Here is an 18,097-nt window from a genome sequence, read left to right as displayed (position 1 = left end):
GGTCCCCAAACACAGTCACATTAGAGCAGCAGTTCTCAACCTGTGGGTCTCAACCCCTTTGGGGTTAGAGCGACCCTTTCACAGGGGTCGCCTAAATACATCCTACATATCAGATATTTACATTACGATTCATAACAGTAGCAAAATTACAGTTATGAAGTAGCAACGAAAATAATTTTATGGTTGGGGGTCACCACAACATGAGGAACTGTATTAAAGGGTCGCAGCATTAGGGAGGTTGAGAACCAATGCATTAGAGGTTAGGATTTCAACACATGAGTTTTGGGGAAACATAATTCATCCCGTGGCAACCAAATTTGTAACAATCAAGTTGCTTTCAGTACAATTTTTTTTAATGCCTTTTCCCTAGAGATACCAATAAGTGTTTCCTGAAATAAAACTCATATGAATGTACCAGATTAAATCTGAGGTCTCTAAATTGTCTTTTAATGTGCTAAATTCATTACAAGATTCTTTAATCATTGTTACTACATCTGACACAGATTCCTTTCCTAAAGGTATACATATACAAAGCTTTTATTATTTTCTCTTAAAGAGGCTGTTTTTAAAGTTACTACCTGCCCAGTAAACAGTCAGGTTCATGTCATAATCAGCCACAGCAGAGACAGCGTATGGTGCTACCTTGCATCATCAAGAATGCACTGCCAAGAAAACATAACTACTGCTGTCTGTGACATCCATCTTGTTTTCACATTGACTCCTATATAAAAGAGTGTGTACAATACCAGAGAGGGAAAGCCCAAACCCTAAGTCTAAGAGAAGAACTCTGGGACAGGAAATGGGTGCATGTGCTGGCCAGCTCCATACCTGCTGGACTGTGCTCCTGTCTTGTCCTGGCAGTTGCCTGTTGGGAGGTATGGTTCTCCCAGCAACTTTGTATTAACTGTGGGCCTTCTCTACTTGTAGGCATTAGCACCTTCCTCCATGAATTTCCTTGAGGTCTAGCTGTCTCTTGACTGTACAATTTTACAAATTCCCAAAAGATAAACGTGAGGTAACAGATGTGGTAATTAACTAGATGGCAGGAATCCTTCTACAAGGTATACATCTACCGCATCCTCACAATGTACACGTAATGTCTTACAATTGCATTTGTTAAGTATACCTCACTAAAACTGGAAAACACACAAATTTCATCACTCTGTGCATTTTCCAACCCAAAGATAGCATAGCAGTGGTGTCGAGCTCTGTGATATCAGCCTGAGGTACCCTAAGCTGGAAACTGCCTTTGCCCGGCAGCTTTGGTTTATAAAGTCAATTCCCACCTTCACTCATGTTCTTGGTCTCGGATCCCACGGAAGAATTCTTTTAAGGAAGCAGCTCCTGAGTCAGGCCTCCTTCAGCTTTGGGAAACCTCAGCTGGCACAGGCCTGGGGCACAGTGGGACCTCAATGGGCGTTTTCTGAATTCTTTGCACTCTGATCGTATAAGCATGAGAACCGCCTATGTAGAAAGAAATGCTGGAGGAAGCTCAGAGTTCAAGCAGCTGTGATGGGGTGCAAAACAACTCAGTGCCCAGCAGGTGGTCCCACAGCAGGTGGAGAGGGGGAACCCTTTCTTAGATCTGCCACATACTGACACTGGACAACCTACTTAATTTCTCTGAGTCTCAGTGTCCTTATCTGTAAAGTAGGATTTAATACACCTAGCTCACATTTGGTTTATGTACTAGTAATTTGCCTAATAAATCTTAGTTTTCCTCCCTCTCCCCTCCTCTATGATGAATATTTGAGTGAACTGAGCATGGCTTAAGACATCCTATAATATAATAGGATTGCATATCCTATATAATAAAAGGGTAATATTCAAATTGACCCTAACTGCGAAACAACCAAAATGACCGCTGGACCAGTCATTATGAGGCGCACTAACCACCTCTCGGTCCCTTTCCCCAGCTGGCAGGCTCCAATTGCCTGATGGCAAATGGGGAACTGGGGGTGAGTGGCGGGGAACGCAGATGGTGCCAGGTCAAGGCCCCCACCCCATTGATCACCCCACACACAGAGGGCAACCTCTCGATCCCTTCCCCTGGCCATCAGGCACCAATCACCCGATGGCAAATGGGGAATCAGAGGTGGGAGGCAGTGGGGGGGCAGGGCCAGCTGCCGGCAGCTGGGGAAGATGGCTCTGATTGCAGGCCAGGCCTAGAGACAGTACCCGCACACGAATTTCATGCACCGGGCCTCTAATATATGTTATGATATATATTATGTAAAGTAGTACACCTGATCTATCCTATCTAATAATAGGGAAACATGGTAATTAACCATAACATCGCTACCCTTCCCATTGGCTAATCAGCGAGATATGCAAATTAGCCGCCAGCCAAGATGGCAGCCGGCAGCCAGGCAGCTGAAGCTAACATGAGGCTTGCTTGCTCCAGTGATGGAGGAAGCCAAGGTTCCCCGCCTGCCGCCGCCCAGCTCTGAGCTCCGGATGCAGCAATGTTGCAATTATAGAAGCTAAACAAACCCAGAAACCTGCTTTCAGCTGCCAGCGGGCTCAGAGCTTAGAGCGCCAGTGATGGCAACAGAGTTTCAATTATAGAAGCTAAACAAACCCAGATACCTGCTTTCAGCCAGCCACAGCCTCAAGCTGGAGCCGTCTCTCAGCTCCAGTGACAGCTATAGAAGGTAAATAAATCCCAGAATAAAAAAAAAAAAGAGGCTGGGAGCTTCAGTTGCCTACCAGCCTAAAAACGGCCCTCAGCCCCTAACCCAGGCTGGCCAGGCACCCCAGTGGGGACCCCTACCCTGATCCAGATCATCCTTCAGGGCAAACCAGCCGGCCCCCACCCATGCACCAGGTCTCTATCCTATATAGTAAAAGGGTAATATGCAAACTGACCCTAACAGCAGAAAGACTGGGAATGACTGGTCACTATGACACACACTGACCACCAGGGGCAGATGCTCAATGCAAAAGCTGCCCTCTGGTGGTCAGTGCGCTCTCACAGCGGGGAGCTCTGCTCAGCCACAAGCTAGGCTGATGGCTGCCAGTACAGCAGTGGTGGTGGGAGCCTCTCCTGCCTCCTCAGCAGCGCTAAGGATGCCTGACTGCAGCTTTGGTCTGCTCCCTGCTGGCAAGTGGGCATCCCCCAAGGGCTGCCGGGCTGCCAGAGGGATGTCTGATTGCCATCTTAGGCCCAATCCTCCGGGGAGCAGGCCTAAGCCAGCAAGTGGTCACCCCCGAGGGGTCCCAGGCTGCGAGAGGGCACAGGCCGGGCTGAGGGACCCCCTCTTCCCCCGAGTGCACAAATTTTTGTGCACTGGGCCTCTAGTATTATATAATACTAGAGGCCCAGTGCATAATACTAGAGGCCCTGTGCACAAAAATTTGTGCACTTGGGGGGGGGGTCCCTCAGCCCGGCCTGTGCCCTCTCGCAGTCTGGGACCCCTCGGGAGATAACAACCTGCTGGCTTAGGCCTGCTCCCGGTGGCAGAGGGCAGGCCCAATCCCTAGGTGCAGCCCCTGGTCGGGCTCAGAGCAGGGCTGATTGGGGAGTTGGGGCGCTGCCCCCTGTCATGCACAGAGCAGGGAGGATCGGGAGGTTGTGATGCCACCCTCAGTCATGCTCAGGGTAGGGCCGATTGGGGGTTGGGGCACCGCCCACTGTCACACTCAAGGCAGGGTCAATAGGGAGGTTGCAGCACAACCCCCTGTCACACAGCAGGGTCGATCAGGAGGTTGGGGAGCTCCCCCCGTCACTCACAGAGCAGGGCCCATCACGGGGGTTCGGGCTCCGTACCCTGTCACACACAGAGCAGGGTCGATCAGGAGGTTGGGGAGCTCCCCCCGTCACTCACAGAGCAGGGCCCATCACGGGGGTTCGGGCTCCGTACCCTGTCACACACAGAGCAGGGTCGATCAGGAGGTTGGGGAGCTCCCCCTGTCACTCACAGAGTAGGGCCAATAGGGGAGTTGGGGCACTGCCCCCTGTCACACACAGAGCAGGGCCCATAGGGGGGTGGGGGGTTGGGGCACCGCCACTGTCACACTCAGGGCAGGGCTGATCAGGGGGTTGGGGCGCTGCACCATGTCACACACAGAGCCACAGGGCAATCAGGGGGTTGGGGAGCTCCCCCCTATCAGGCACAGAGCAGAGCCGATCAGGGGGTTGGGGCGCCTTCCCCTGTCATGAACAGAGCAGGGCAGATAGGGAGGTTGTGGCCCCACCCCCTGTCACACACAGAGCTGCAGGGCAATCAGGGGGTTTGGGCGCTGCCCCCTGTCACGCTGATCCTGGTGCCGGGTGGCCTCGCAGCTCCGCTGATCCCCGTGCTGGGAGGCCTCGCTGCTCTGCTGATTCCGGTGCTGGGAGGCATATTACCCTTTTACTATATAGGACAGAGGCCTGGTGCATGGGTGGGGGCCGGCTGGTTTGCCCTAAAGGGTGTCCTGGATCAAGGTGGGAGTCCCCACTGGGGTGCCTGGCCAGCCTGGATGAGAGGATGATGGCTGTTTGCAGCTGGTCATACCCCCTTCAGGGTGGGGGTCCCCATTGGGGTGCCTGGCCAGTCTGGGTGAGGGGCTGAGGGCTGTTTTCAGGCTGGTGGGTGACTGAAGCTCCCAACCTGTCCTTTTTTTCTTTTTTTTTAGTCTGGGTCAGATTTAGCTCTGAGGCTTGGCTCTATCTCTGAGGCCTCGGCTGCTGAAAGCAGGTATCTGGTTTTTTGGGGTTCTATAATTGTAACACTGTTGCGGTCCTGCTCACTCCAGCTCTGAGATCCCGGCTGGCTGAAAGCAGGGATCTGCGTTTGTTCTATAATTGAAACAATGTTGCGGTCCTGCTGGCTGAAGCCCAGCTGGCTGAAAGCAGGTTTCTGGAGTTTTGTTTACCTTCTATATTTGTAACAGTGTTTCTTAAACTGCAAGTTTCTTTAACTGCAGTTTCTTAAACTGTAACAATGTTTCTTAAACTCAGAGGCCGGCAAGGCAGGCGGGGCACGTTGGTTTCCTCCATCACTGAAGCAAGCAAGCCTTCTGTTCGCTTCAAGCTGCCTGGCTGCCGGCCGCCATCTTGGTTGGCAGTTAATTTGCATATCGCCCTGATTAGCCAATGGGAAGGGTAGCGGAGCTATGGCTAATTACCATGTTTCTCTATTATTAGATAGGATTATATCACATGTGATATAATATGACCATCCCTCTTTTCCAGTATCCTGTGATCTATAGGATGTCCAAGAAACAATTATTATCTATTCTTTTCTTCATGTCATTTTGTATCATGCAGATAACTTGAAAGACACCAGCAGCCCTGCCTGTGACCAATCCCCGTGTGTAGCCACAGCAAAGCAGGGGCATTTTTAAGCCTTCCAGGACCAGTACAGTGCACTGTTTATAGTTCTGCTGGCATGGGAATTCCTACTTAACTTGAAAAAGATCTCTGAATTCAAAGGGAAAGATGCACAATAAGGAATTAGCTCCTGGGTTCTGAAGAGCCTATGTTTCAGTAAATTACACCACATGAACAACAAGGAGACATTTGAATGTTCCAATGCATATTTGTGCCTGAAAATAACTAGTAAAGGACCTTGTGAGCAGCAGCACATAGTCACTCATGCCTCAAGTGAGGTCCGAGGCCCACAGGACAAACCTCAGAAAATGTGGGGTCTGCAGGCCGCCCCTGGTGGCTCAGAGACACACACCCGTGTGATTCCACCAAATGCCACACCCTGTCTTTATGCCACAGCCTGTTGTCCATGTGGCTGGATGTTCGAATCAAGAAATCTACACCCCTCAAGGCTGGATGAAAGGCTTGAAGGAGCATCCCAGAGAAAAAAAGCCAGCACTTTGATACACAGCTCCCACAACCTGGAATTTTAATGAGCAGAAGCAAAACCCCATCTCCTTGCTCAGAAAGCAGATGTCTTTGTTCTTTTCGTGTTTTAACATTTTATTAGCTCAACATCACTTTATCCTGGTACCTCTTCTCTAAGAACTGAAGTGGGGCTGTCTGTGCCTCTCTGCATTGTTTTCTCACCTGACACGTTTGAGTTTATGTGTTTAAGGAAACTCTTAGGAAAGGTGTTTTGAGGCATCGAGGTGTGTTGTTCTGGAATTCTTTTTTAGCGGGACAGACACATTTTGCCTAAGTAATTTGCTGTTGTGATTGGAGAGCATGAGGCTTTGGGTACATAGGACTTGTGCTGTCTTTCGTATTACTGACTCACTGAAGAGGGTTGGGAAGGGGAGTAACGGGAGAGGCACAGGAGACCGAGAGCTCTGGGAGATTCCTCAGAGTTAAGTAAGAGCCCAGAGCTTTGATGTATGCTCTATCCACTCTGAGAAAATATACTTGACTGAGATTTCTAAAAATAAGGTTTTTGTTTCGGCACAGTGCTGGATTGTTAAGACTCATATTACAAACACAAATTTGGGAAGCTTTTCTTCCCCATAAACAGATACATGTGGGCACTTCTGGGCACCGTCCCAGGCTCTCCTTGAAGTAGCCGGGAGTCCACATGTGTGCGTGAGCCATATAGCTCACCTCCTGAGTGCAGTCAGAGGGCAATATGGCATTTAAATGAGCTCTATCAAAGTGTTATTGTATCCCCAGGCCAAAAAACGTAAGAAACATTTTTTTTTTCTTCCTAACTCTTTTATCTGCTGCCAAAAGAGAGGGGAAAGATAGGTACTGGAGCCGTGTCTTCAGTCTGCAGACCAAGCCTCCTTTGTGCGTGGCTCGTTCACTCAGCTCTTTCACTATGATGGAGTTGTGGTTTGAGAGCAGCCTCTTTACTCCCAACACTTACCCGTTTCTCAGGTAGCGGGGACAGTTTCCTCAGATAACCTGTCCTCATTCACAGCAAAGCCCTGTTAGCAGTTATAAAATACTCGAGCGTAATGGCTGGCACGCATTGTGCTCAAATTCATGTTCTGCTCTTGTCCTAAGAGAATTATATCCCAACAATGAAAAACCCTGGCTTTGGGAGTTCAGTGTGTCAAAGACTGTTCTCTATCGTTGTATTTTCTCCGTAATCTAAGCCTGAATTAGAAGAACATCACAGATGCATGGTGTGTTGGACATGGAGCACATGCATGCATTTAAATCACGTATATCTTACTTTTTTACTGATGTAATTGTGAAATATGTTCTTTTTGCATTCATAATTAGGGGGTGGAACAGATGGTGAAGGCTTAGTTTAAAATAATCTGTCATTAAAATAACCTAGCCTACTGGTAATTCTTCACTCTAACTGGAGTTAGGTCACAGGAAAAGACTTTGGGGTGATTTTTTTTCTCTTCTGCATTGGAGTAGAGAAGAAAGAACCACTAATTTTAGAGTAGTCATGTACATGCGAGTTGTCCCTATAAAGGCACCATGGTAAGATTTCAACCTGAAATTTGGCTGCAGTGGAATATGCAGGGGGAAAAAAAGCAGAGACAGACTACTTTGAGAAATATAAGTCCATTTAGCACCATGCCGTAAACATTTGTATACCTCAGTCATGAAGCTGCATTAGTTTCATACCCTGCAAGGAAATAACCTCATCGTTTGACAAATACTGTGGGAGGCACAGGTTTGAGGGTTAGGAAACTCTGCTTTCCCCTTATATGCTGCACTGATGGCAGGGGACATACTTTATAATCACAGGCATTGCTATTTGGAGATGCTGCAGCCCCTGACTTCTATTTCCAAGCCTCACTCCTACATGTGTACCTCATGGACTTACTGGGATGTGACAAAGGAAATCTCCTGTCTGCCCTATTGTGATGGCTTAGAACTGGTTTTAGTAATAAGAAAACTGTCTTGATAAATGAGCTACATGCAAGCCTTAAAATGTCTGTTTTACTGTTTCTTCTGAGATGTTGCTCTCCATCTGCTTTGAGGGAAGCAGATAGATTCCAGCATGGCTTTCTAATAAATCTTCTCAAGGAGGGGCTAGCATTAACATTTGTGTAGGTTCTTTTTCATCTTAATCCAACCTTAGTTAATAATCAGAAAATTCTACATGCTGAGTAAGAAGATGTAATTAACCCTTTGACCCCAGAATCTTAATTGGCGCCTGTTGAAACAGTGGGCAGATTTAAAAAAAAAAAAAAAAAGTTAAAAACTAGCCTGCAGTGATTAAAACAGCTCAGCACAGAGTAGCTTTCTTGATTCAAATTTTTAAAAAGTTCCACAGAACTTTCAGATTAATCATATTTGGTTCCCAGGACTAACTGACTGAATGTTTCTTTTCTCCTCCCATCTTTTAAAATTCAGATACCCACATTCAACCAATATTGATGCTACTCTTAAGACTTTTCTAAGCCCTACCTGTTTTGGCTCAGTGGATAGAGCTTCGGCCTGCGCACAGAAGGGTCCCGGGTTAGATTCTGGTCAAGGGCATGTACCTCACCTCAACTGCAGGCTCCTCCCTGGCCCGGGCCCTGGTCAGGGCTCATGCAGGAGGCAACCAATCAATGTGTTTCTCTCAAATCAATGTTTCTTTGTCTTTCCTTCTCCCTTCCACTCTCTCTAAAAAATCAATGGAAAAATAGCCTCGGGTGAAGATTTAAAAAAAGAAAAAGAAAAAGACTTCTCTAAGCAGCAAAATATAGCTAACTATAGATAGGGGTCACTCTGAATGAGAAGGCAATGGTTACATAAAGAACAACCTTGCCAGTCCACTAAGACCTGGTTTCCTATCCCATTCTTCAATGTGCCAGGTAATCTAACCAGAGTATTCGTCATTCATTTCACACTAAAGATATGATAGACTGAAATGGTTGATAAGCATAAAAGGGAAAAATTAGCTAACCACTTTTGTTTTATTTTCTTTTGTTTACCTCTGTGCTGGCATATAACTAATCCGACTAGTTGTTTTTATCCCCACCACATTGGCTGTTATTTTTAATTGAATTGACTGGACACTTTGTGTCATGTAGACACAGACTCATTTTAATCTCACCAGGAAATTGGAACATGTGTTGAAGCCTCTGTTTTTGCCAAACAAAACTGGCCAGTCCTTAGATCACTGCTGCTTAATAGCATCAGATGTTTAGCCTCCAGATATTCCGTTTCCCTGCTATGGTATCCAGACCTCCTCTAGTATTTTAGCAAATACATGAGATATGAACCTAATGTTAAAAATGCAAAATCCCTCTTAGTGAGAAAGTAAAGGATGTGTGTCGATGGCAAATGAATAGCACTCCGTGTTTTGGAAGACTATAAAAGAATCCAGTCTAACTCTGATATTCCAAGTGTCGGGAGATAGTCCAGACTATGTCAGACATCTGGAGCATCAGAATCTGCAAATAATCTAATGGCCCAGACACAGAACCCTTGGAGGGGGTTGCCATCCCTCTCCGTCACTGTAGCATGTGTGCTATAAGGGAGAGGGAGCCCTGGGTTTGGAGGTTTCTGCGCATTTACTAAGCCTTGGCTGAGCAGTTCGTTAGGTGTTGGCTAGATAAAGTTGAATAATTTATCACCCGCTGTTGAGAAATTCAGTCTCCTTTAGAGTTGAATAAACTAGCCAGGGACACATCATGTCATAAACACTTCGATAATACTGATGAAGCGCGGCAGCACTCATCCTGGCCGTGCCGCTGGCTGGCTGGATGATCTGGTCCGGCCATTTAGCCTCCCTGCACCTCAGTTTCCTCGCCTGTAAAATGAAGACTACACTGCAGATTATCTCTGTGCCAGCTCCACCAGTCTCTCCTGCTTTTGATCAGCCTTTTCCTTGTCACTTGTCCCTGTAGACGTTCTCTTGTGATCTCTCTCTCTCTCTCTCTCTCTCTCTCTCTCTCTCTCTCTCTCTCTCTCTCTCCTTCTTTTCTGACAGTGGCATTTTAGGTTTGAGAAGATGGCTACCCAACTCTTGGTGACTGTAGGCCAGGCCATGGCCATCAGGTTGCATGGAAAACCTAACCAGGCCCTTTTCTCCACGGGGAAGGTCGAAAGGGGAGCGCCATAATCCCCATGAGTCACCCTCGGGAGACAGCTTCCATGAGGTGAAGACGTGCTGAATGAGATCCTCCTCAGGCTTCCTCAAAAGCATCTCTCTCCCTTTTGCACTGGTTTAAATAAGGTCCCACCGCACCACACTGTCAGCTGGAAAGGTGGATCTCGCCATGGGGCTGAGGTCTTGTCCTGTGCTAAGGAACGCTCTCTGCTAGTATTTCACTCCGTGTCCCATAGCTGGTTCCAGGAGGGATATTATAGAGCAAAGGTGACCTATTGTGAAAGTGACTTATGAACTCTCTTGTCATCCCATTTCCCATGTTTCTCCTGCTACTAATGAGAGGATTCTGTCATTTGAACAAGGGATTCAAAAACAAGTGAATTTTAAGCTGCCTCAATATAAATATTTTAACTTCAGAAATGCTGCACAATTTATTTTTTCATTAATATACAATACTAATTAGAGAATCTTTATATTTAGAGGAAGGCGGCATAGTCACCAAGTCTATCAGCTTTCCAGTCCCAACTCTGCCACTCCCTAGGGACAGGAATGTTGCCTAACTTTGCTAAGCCTCAATTCCCTAGCATGTAAAATGTAGATAACAATATAATTACTTCAAATGGTACTTGTGAAAATTAAAAGTGAGTATATGCAAACTGCTTAGCACATATTGCTTAATAAATATAAACTATTATTATTATACTATCTTAACCAAAAGCTTGTTTATTATGTAATTTGCTTTTATGTGGAACAATGCAATATGATTTTTGAAATGTTTTTAGAAACCACTAAATCAGAGGAAGAGGTTGGGCGTTGCCCACAGTTTCTGACCAGTAGGGCTATGAAAAAGGATCTGGAAGCATGGAATTCGAATCTCATATATACATATAAGTATATATAAATAAATATACACACATATGCCAACATGCATAGATACATATATACATAAATACATATATCACTCTCAAAAAATTGGTATTTTAGGAGACTGAAATTGCTGAGATTTCAGGCAGCCTATTTTTCTAATTAAATTTTACATTATTCTTCCATATTTTTATACTTAAGAATTATGTCATTCCGTGTTGCCACTTACCTGGTTCCCACTGTGGATTTCCTATACTTCCAAAGTCACAGCCTCTGTGCATACCACTAGTCTTTAAAACTTCTCTTCCCATGCAAGTAGTGTTTCTGCAATCTACCTGGTTAAAAATCTATAATAATAAAAGCATATTATGCTAATTAGGCCGGACGACCTTCCGGACGAAGCTGGGGCTGCAAGGGAAGTCTGAGTTCCAGTTGCCAGAGGGAAGCTGGTGCTGGCAGCCAGGGGAAGGAAGACCTACTATTGGACAGATTTCGTGCATTGGGTCTCTAGTAAATAAATAAAGCAAACAAAAGACATGAAGATGATAGCACATAAAATGCACTTGTATTATAAGAATTTGAAACAAATTTATTCTCAATTTGAGTGGTACATTGCAGCTGGAGTCCCTGATGATTTAGAACATTTATCAAACTGAAAACGCAGCCCTCCATTTAAAAAGTGAACTAAGGTTTCCAGAGTTACAGATGGTGTGTAACATCCTTCTCCCCCTCACCCCCACCCCCTGCCTTTCTCCTTTTGTTTCCATTTCAGGAGTCATAATAGAAAGTAGATTTGTCACACAAAAAAACTTGAATACAGAGTTTTGCAAAAAAAGGATCACAATATGTAAGGTCTCAGCCTATAAACATTCCCCCACAAGGTACTGACTTCTCCTATCTGTTCTAACAAAAGGCAGTGGGAGTGAGGCGGGCATAATCCTTTATTAATTAGCAAATTACTGATGTCCATAGTAGCTCAAGGGGTGATTTTACTTGGTCTTCATAAGGAACTATTTTTTCTCTCATTTCATTACAATTTTCATTGCTGTTCAGCTATTAAATGGAGAATCTTGCTGATTTAATCTTAGTAACGACTGAATCCAAATAAATAAATAAATAAATAATAAATGCAACATCTTATAAAATCAACATGACCCAATTTTATACATGAATGTAATGCATCTTAATCAAATTGACAGGGACATAAGGAAGTCACTGAAATAAAGGAAGGCTTGTAATCTTAATTCAGACCTTTAATTTGTTCATGTATAATGCGATGGTTAAAGATCCTAGGACTTTTGTTCAACACGAAGGAAAAAATGGTCTTTAATTTGATATGTGTTACTTGTATCAGATTCCTTACTAATGAAACCTCCATCATATGTATTTATTAACCTTCTTATTTATTTTTTCTTCCTACAGTCCCTGGATGGCTTTGTGTTTGCACTAAATCAAGAAGGAAAATTTTTGTACATTTCTGAAACAGTCTCAATCTACCTAGGCCTCTCACAAGTAAGTAAAACCATTTAGATTCTTGGTGGTGATTGTGTAGGCTCCTTGAATCTCGTGCTTTTTCTTGCTCGATGGATATTCTGTTTAGCATGATTTACCAAAGAATGAATTATTCTTTGATCAATCTTCCCGACTCTTCTCTCTCACAAAGTCAGTGGGAAAATGGTATGTCAGTTGGGAGCATTCGGAATAAACTTGTGCTCAAAAACTTTAGTCTCCTCCTCGCCCCCAAGGGTCATTATTAATTTATTGAAAACAAATGAAGTTTCTTCCCTTGGTTGTTCTGAACTTTGAAACCTCTGTACCTGGTAGGAGAGGGACACAGGGATAGCACTTCCCTTGTGTCCTATTACTGGATGTTTATGGAGTTCCCTGCATTGTCCTGGGAGCTGACACAATGACAGGGAGTCACTGGAGTCAAGAAATGCTGAAAGAGACCATTAAAATGTGTTGCAGGGAGGATTCCAGCAAGGATATATTTTGCTGCTTTTGCAAATGCTTCCGAATGCGGAAAGACAGTTTCATAAACTTAAATAGCTTTGTATTATTTGCAGTTTAATTACTCACACGCGTCTGTTAGAGGTTCAAAGATAAGAAAACGGAGGCAGCTGGGACAAGGGACAGAATCCTAGATGTTCGTTCTCACTCTTCCTCTGGAACACAAAACCTTTACCTCCATTGGATTCCAAGACACGAGCTGTGTCTAAAGAATGCCAAAATACCCCGAAGAAAAGTTTGTGATCCAACTAATTATCCAGATGTTTTCTCCATAAAAATGCCGAACACCTGGATATTTGTGCCCATACAGGTGATTGGCTGAGTTTGACCCTTTCATGTGGTGGTTTGGCAGGAGAGAAACGCAGCCTGGGTGGGAGTGTGTGTGTGTGTGTGTGTGTGTGTGTGTGTGTGTGTGTGTGTGATGATCTGCCAAGGTGGATAATCTATTTCTCATTCAGTTGCTCCTTGGAGCTAAAGATGGAGGTAAGATTTGTCTTCTCTTAAGCAGGACCCTCCCCAGAATCCTTGATTCTGAAAGTTGACATCACTCTAAGGAGGTCTCCAGTGTGGCTGGAACCTTTTGGCTATTAGTGAGTTTGCTGGATAATGGATAAATCAAGAAAGACATTGGGAAATAATAAAGAGATATTTGGCATTCGAGAAGGGTTGGGGGAGGAGGAGAAACACTGCCAAATTTGATAATTTACTGTTGAGAATCCAAGCAAGGGTCCATTAGCTCTTCCTTGAAGAGAGTGCAAGCTATTTGCTATAGTATATAGAGTAATTCTGTTTTTTTGTGGACTTCAGCAAGCCAAATGATAGAAATGGAGCTATTGTTAACTCAATATTAGTATTCTTGCATCTTGTTGAAAGCTCTGGTTTTATAATTGCCTATAATAATAGACTTTAAGCCTTGTCTTAATCTGTTTGGGACCTCATGTGGGGATTCTCCAGTTTTAAAATTGGTGTGCCACCATGATAATAGGTATAAAACCAGAAGCACCACTGTTTGTTGTTCTGCAATGCCCATATTCATCTGTTTTATGCAGACTGTCCAACAAAGTTTAATCAGCCAGTGAAGAAGAAGGATGAATAATTAGTTTAAGCAGGTAAATGCTAATTAGGGAACTCCTGAAAAGCATCCATTATATACTAGCTCAAAACACATTTTACAGCCCTGGTTAGTGGTGTAATCCAAATTCTGTCAAGGCAACTGCATTTTCTGTAATTGAGATGTGTATGTTTGCTTTGCATAACAGATGGCTCTGTATGCTTAGACTGATAGCTAGGAAAATAATAATTGCATTATTCCGGCCAAAAGAATATTAGCTCTTGGGTCTCGGCCATTTCAGTTGGTCCTCCTGCCAGCACAGCATATGCACATATATGGATTGGATTTTCAAGGAAATTGATGCATCTGGAATTGTGTGGCCATCTGAAATATCATCTGTTCAAGAAAAATTTGGCTTTAACCCTATGCTGGTTTCTCCTTAAAAACAGTTGATTTCACTGCTTCTCTCCTATAACATTAAGTCAATCTTGTCCTAAAATCTGAGTCAAATCATTGAGGTTTCTGCAGAATAGAGTAGCTGCGTAGATATAGCACAGTAGCTGGCAACTCCCATGCAGCCATTCCCTGCTCATATGTGATGGGTTTTAAAGTGTGTGTCTATAGCCAGCATCTTGACCTCCCAGGGGTAGACACTGGCATAGTGTGCTGTTGCCCTCTGGGTAGATGTGTGCAGTGTTGCCATAAGCGGTCAGTATGTTGGTAGAGGCTCTGAGGTACGAGATGGAGGTCGTCCTTTGGAGGCATTACACAGCTGAAATGATGAAGGGTAAGTCATTAGAAAATGATTTTTGCATATACCATTTTATGTACTAGTATTTAGAGTTCAGAACTAAATTTTAAGAATAGTTCTGGGTCAACATGAAAACAGACTGATAAGAGCATGGTACTTTTTTATGTACATCAAAGAATGAGGTGAAGAAAGGCTAAGGTAAAACTTTGGGAAGGGATTTCCAACCCAGTTAACGTTCTAAGTCCTAATTGAGTAATTACGGTTCCTGAGACCTAACTGTTCCCAAGTTTCTTCGGTACCCTCTTCAAATGTGGGGTGCTTGTGGCTGAATACAAAGTAACATATACTCAAAGTAATTGAGTACATACTTAATCATTTACACACACACCCAAAAACTCTGCTGTGCCCTACAACTTGGCTTCAGTGGTTATTCTATCAAATTCTAGACTGTGATAAGGAATCTATAAAGTTATACTCCCTCCTTTTCTTTATAAATAGTTTCATGAAATAAAGACAGCACATACCTGTAGCATGAGACTGTCATTGAAATCGCTGAGGGATGTGGTGAGCATGGGGGTGTGTTAGAGCATAGCTCTGTCTGCATGTGTAACTCCCAAGACATTCTTTCCTTAGTTTTATTTTCTTTCAGCATGTAAATAAATATGGTGACTTTAAAATGGCTTATGTTCAGGAAAGGATTGAGGTTATTTTTGGCTCATAAGAAAATTAAGTAGAGAAACTTCTACTGAGCTCTGTTGAGTAGAAAGAATATAGAGGCAGCCAGAGTGGATTATTATTCTACAGTCCATTGAGTGTAGCAATGCCTGGTGTTCAGGGTGTGTGTGTGTGTGTGTGCGCGCGCGCGCGCGCGCCAGTTATCCTCCTTAAAAGTATTTTCTTATTGTCATGATGATGGTAATGAAGGATCCATAATGATGTCTGAACCTCTTCGGCAGCACTTTTGACTTGGCCAGAGATATTTAACCTAACATCCAAGATGTAGTCTCAGGTTGTTGAAATGGGTACTGTTGATTTCCTTCCCTTAGTAAAAATGACTTCCAGGGACTCACCATGAGGCCTTGTCTTAAAGGAAGACCCCTAAATATCGATGCTGAGTTTGGTTTACACAGAGATTAAATGATGGCCCTCAAAACTGCTAAACACCACTCTGCTCCCTAGCTATCAAGGGATAAGCAGGAGTGAAAATGAAGGAAGAAAACAGCAGATTTCTAACACTGAAAATGTAGCAGTAATATGTACCCAGCTTTTATGAAATCTCTTTCAACTTGTAAGAAACTTAATCACCAAGAATCCAATAGAGACTTTATATTTTTTTTTTAAAAAAATATCCTATTTTGATAAAAGATTTAAAGCAGCTTAGAGAAATATTTATTTGTTGGCCTATACCCTCCTCTTCTATAAAGGAAATAGCTTGCATAAACATATACAATAAAAAGTAATGGCAAAAAGAACTAGGATATAAGGAAAAAAGGAAAAAATAGGTACTATTTTACCACAGAATAGGAGAACACAATAGAGGCTTATAAGAAGGGATATAAATGGTCTGATAAAGCTTCAAAGGTAGCTATGAACTTCCTGTTAGCCAGAGCAAAAAGGGATATACAGCAACCATAAAAAATAAGGAAGCATCACTTTTTAAGAAAAGTTTTTCTAGGACAGAAAGAGAAAAATAAATCTCAAATACAATTTTTGTAGGGGCTACTATGTGGATTATATGTATTGATTTGCTTCCAGTGGGGTCCACATTCAGAGCAAGGCTGTAGTGACCCATATAACAAACATGAACATACATGTTGCAAATCTCATAGGCAGGCAGAAGACTCCATCATCCTTCCATCCCCCCCCACCACACACACACTCAGCTGTGGTGTGCCAAAGATTATTTTGAGAGCTATGTTCTGGCATCATCTGCACTTAAAATAGTGTTGACTAGTTTGATGATTTGGGGGCTTCTAAATGATCTTTCACTATTCCACATAAATCCTGCATTTTCTTTTAAATACTGACTAGAAATTTAACATTATAGTTGCCAGAGGCAGAGGACATGGGTCTTAGTTAAGCCTATATAATAAAAGCCCAATATGCTAAGTGTCTGATCATCTGTCCAGCCATTCAACCAATCAAAGCGTCATACACTAATGATATGCTAAGACCCCTCAACCACTTTCTATGACATGCACTGACCACCAGGATACAGACAGTCACCAGTCACCCAGTTGCTATGACGTGCACTCACCACCAGGGGGCAGTCACTCCAACCGGTAGGTTAGCTTGCTGCTGGGGTCTGGCCGATTGGGACTAAGCAAGACCGGCTGAACATGCCCTGGACCCTCCCACGGTCCCTTCCGGCTGGCCAACCTCCCGCGTCACTCCCCGGCCCCGATCATGCACTGGTGGGGTCCCTCGGCCTGGCCTGCACCCTCTCACAATCCAGGACCCCTTGGGAGATGTCAGAGAGCTGGGTTGGACCCCATCCCATAGGCCAGGGCGAGGGACCTCACTGGTGCATGAATTCGTGCACTGGGCCTCTAGTCAAAATATAAAAAAAGAACTCACAGCTTCTGAAAACATTTTTCCTTGAATATAAAGTGAGAAATGATGATTCTGATGTACACCTAGGCCAGCAAAATGTTTTCAAGTTAACATAGAGTCTTATTTAAAATAAAATGGGCCCTGGCTGGGTAGCTCAGTTGGTTAGAGCCGTGGTCGGCAAACTGCGGCTCACGAGCCACATGCGGCTCTTTGGCCCCTTGAGTGTGGCTCTTCCTAAGCCTAATTAAGTTAATAACAATGTACCTACCTATATAGTTTAAGTTTAAAAAATTTGGCTCTCAAAAGAAATTTCAATTGTTGTACTGTTGATATTTGGCTCTGTTGACTAATGAGTTTGCCGACCACTGGGTTAGAGCATTGTCTGTATACAGCAAGGTTGTGGGTTCCATCCCTGGTCAGGGCACATACAAGGAGCAACCAGTGAATGCACAAAAAAAGTGGAACAAAAATCGATGTTTCTCTCTCTTTCCCTCCCTTTCTCTCTCTCTCTCTCAATTTAATAAATAAAATAAGATATAGATCAAACTGGGAAAGAAACAGATTTTCCCCTTGTGATTTCATTAGAAATAACCTGCAGCCAGTTAAGCCCTCTCTTGAAATATGTTCTAATCACCTCCTACTGCCTTCAGGGTCCAGCTTGCCTATGAGTCACTTCCCTTCTTCTCACTAAGCCCCCATCATGGTAGAAGATGCTCCCTTGCTATTGTAAGCCAGCCAAAAGGTAGCTGCACACATGGTTATACTAGTACATTGGCTTGTTTCAAGGGAGCTTGCAGAAAGGGGCAGGGTGGCTGCAGATATAAGAGCTAATCGAGGTGAAAGTGAAAGGGATACATGGTTGTTTTAAATGTGGTCTTTTTTTTTAAGCCATGCAGATATATTTACCATAAACTCCTTTCCCATCCTGTTGTTCATCTCCACATTTTACTT

The 18,097-nt window shown here is 43.9% G+C and overlaps 1 protein-coding gene across 1 annotated transcript in view; it reads left to right on the top strand.

Moving 5' to 3' along the window:
* The window catches only part of NPAS3 (neuronal PAS domain protein 3), a 460,871-nt gene that overhangs the window by 200,212 nt on the left and 242,562 nt on the right, over positions 1–18,097 (top strand). Inside the window, exon 2 of the mRNA XM_036339527.1 lies at positions 12,204–12,293. The gene's annotated coding sequence lies outside the window, so the exon portion shown is untranslated. The remainder of the gene's footprint in view (positions 1–12,203; positions 12,294–18,097) is intronic.

This window comes from Myotis myotis, unplaced genomic scaffold (genome assembly GCF_014108235.1).
Source record: "Myotis myotis isolate mMyoMyo1 unplaced genomic scaffold, mMyoMyo1.p scaffold_m19_p_1, whole genome shotgun sequence".
Classification (NCBI taxonomy): domain Eukaryota; kingdom Metazoa; phylum Chordata; class Mammalia; order Chiroptera; family Vespertilionidae; genus Myotis; species Myotis myotis.
Note: the sequence above shows the minus strand (reverse complement) of the source record. Positions and strands in the feature narration are given on the sequence as shown.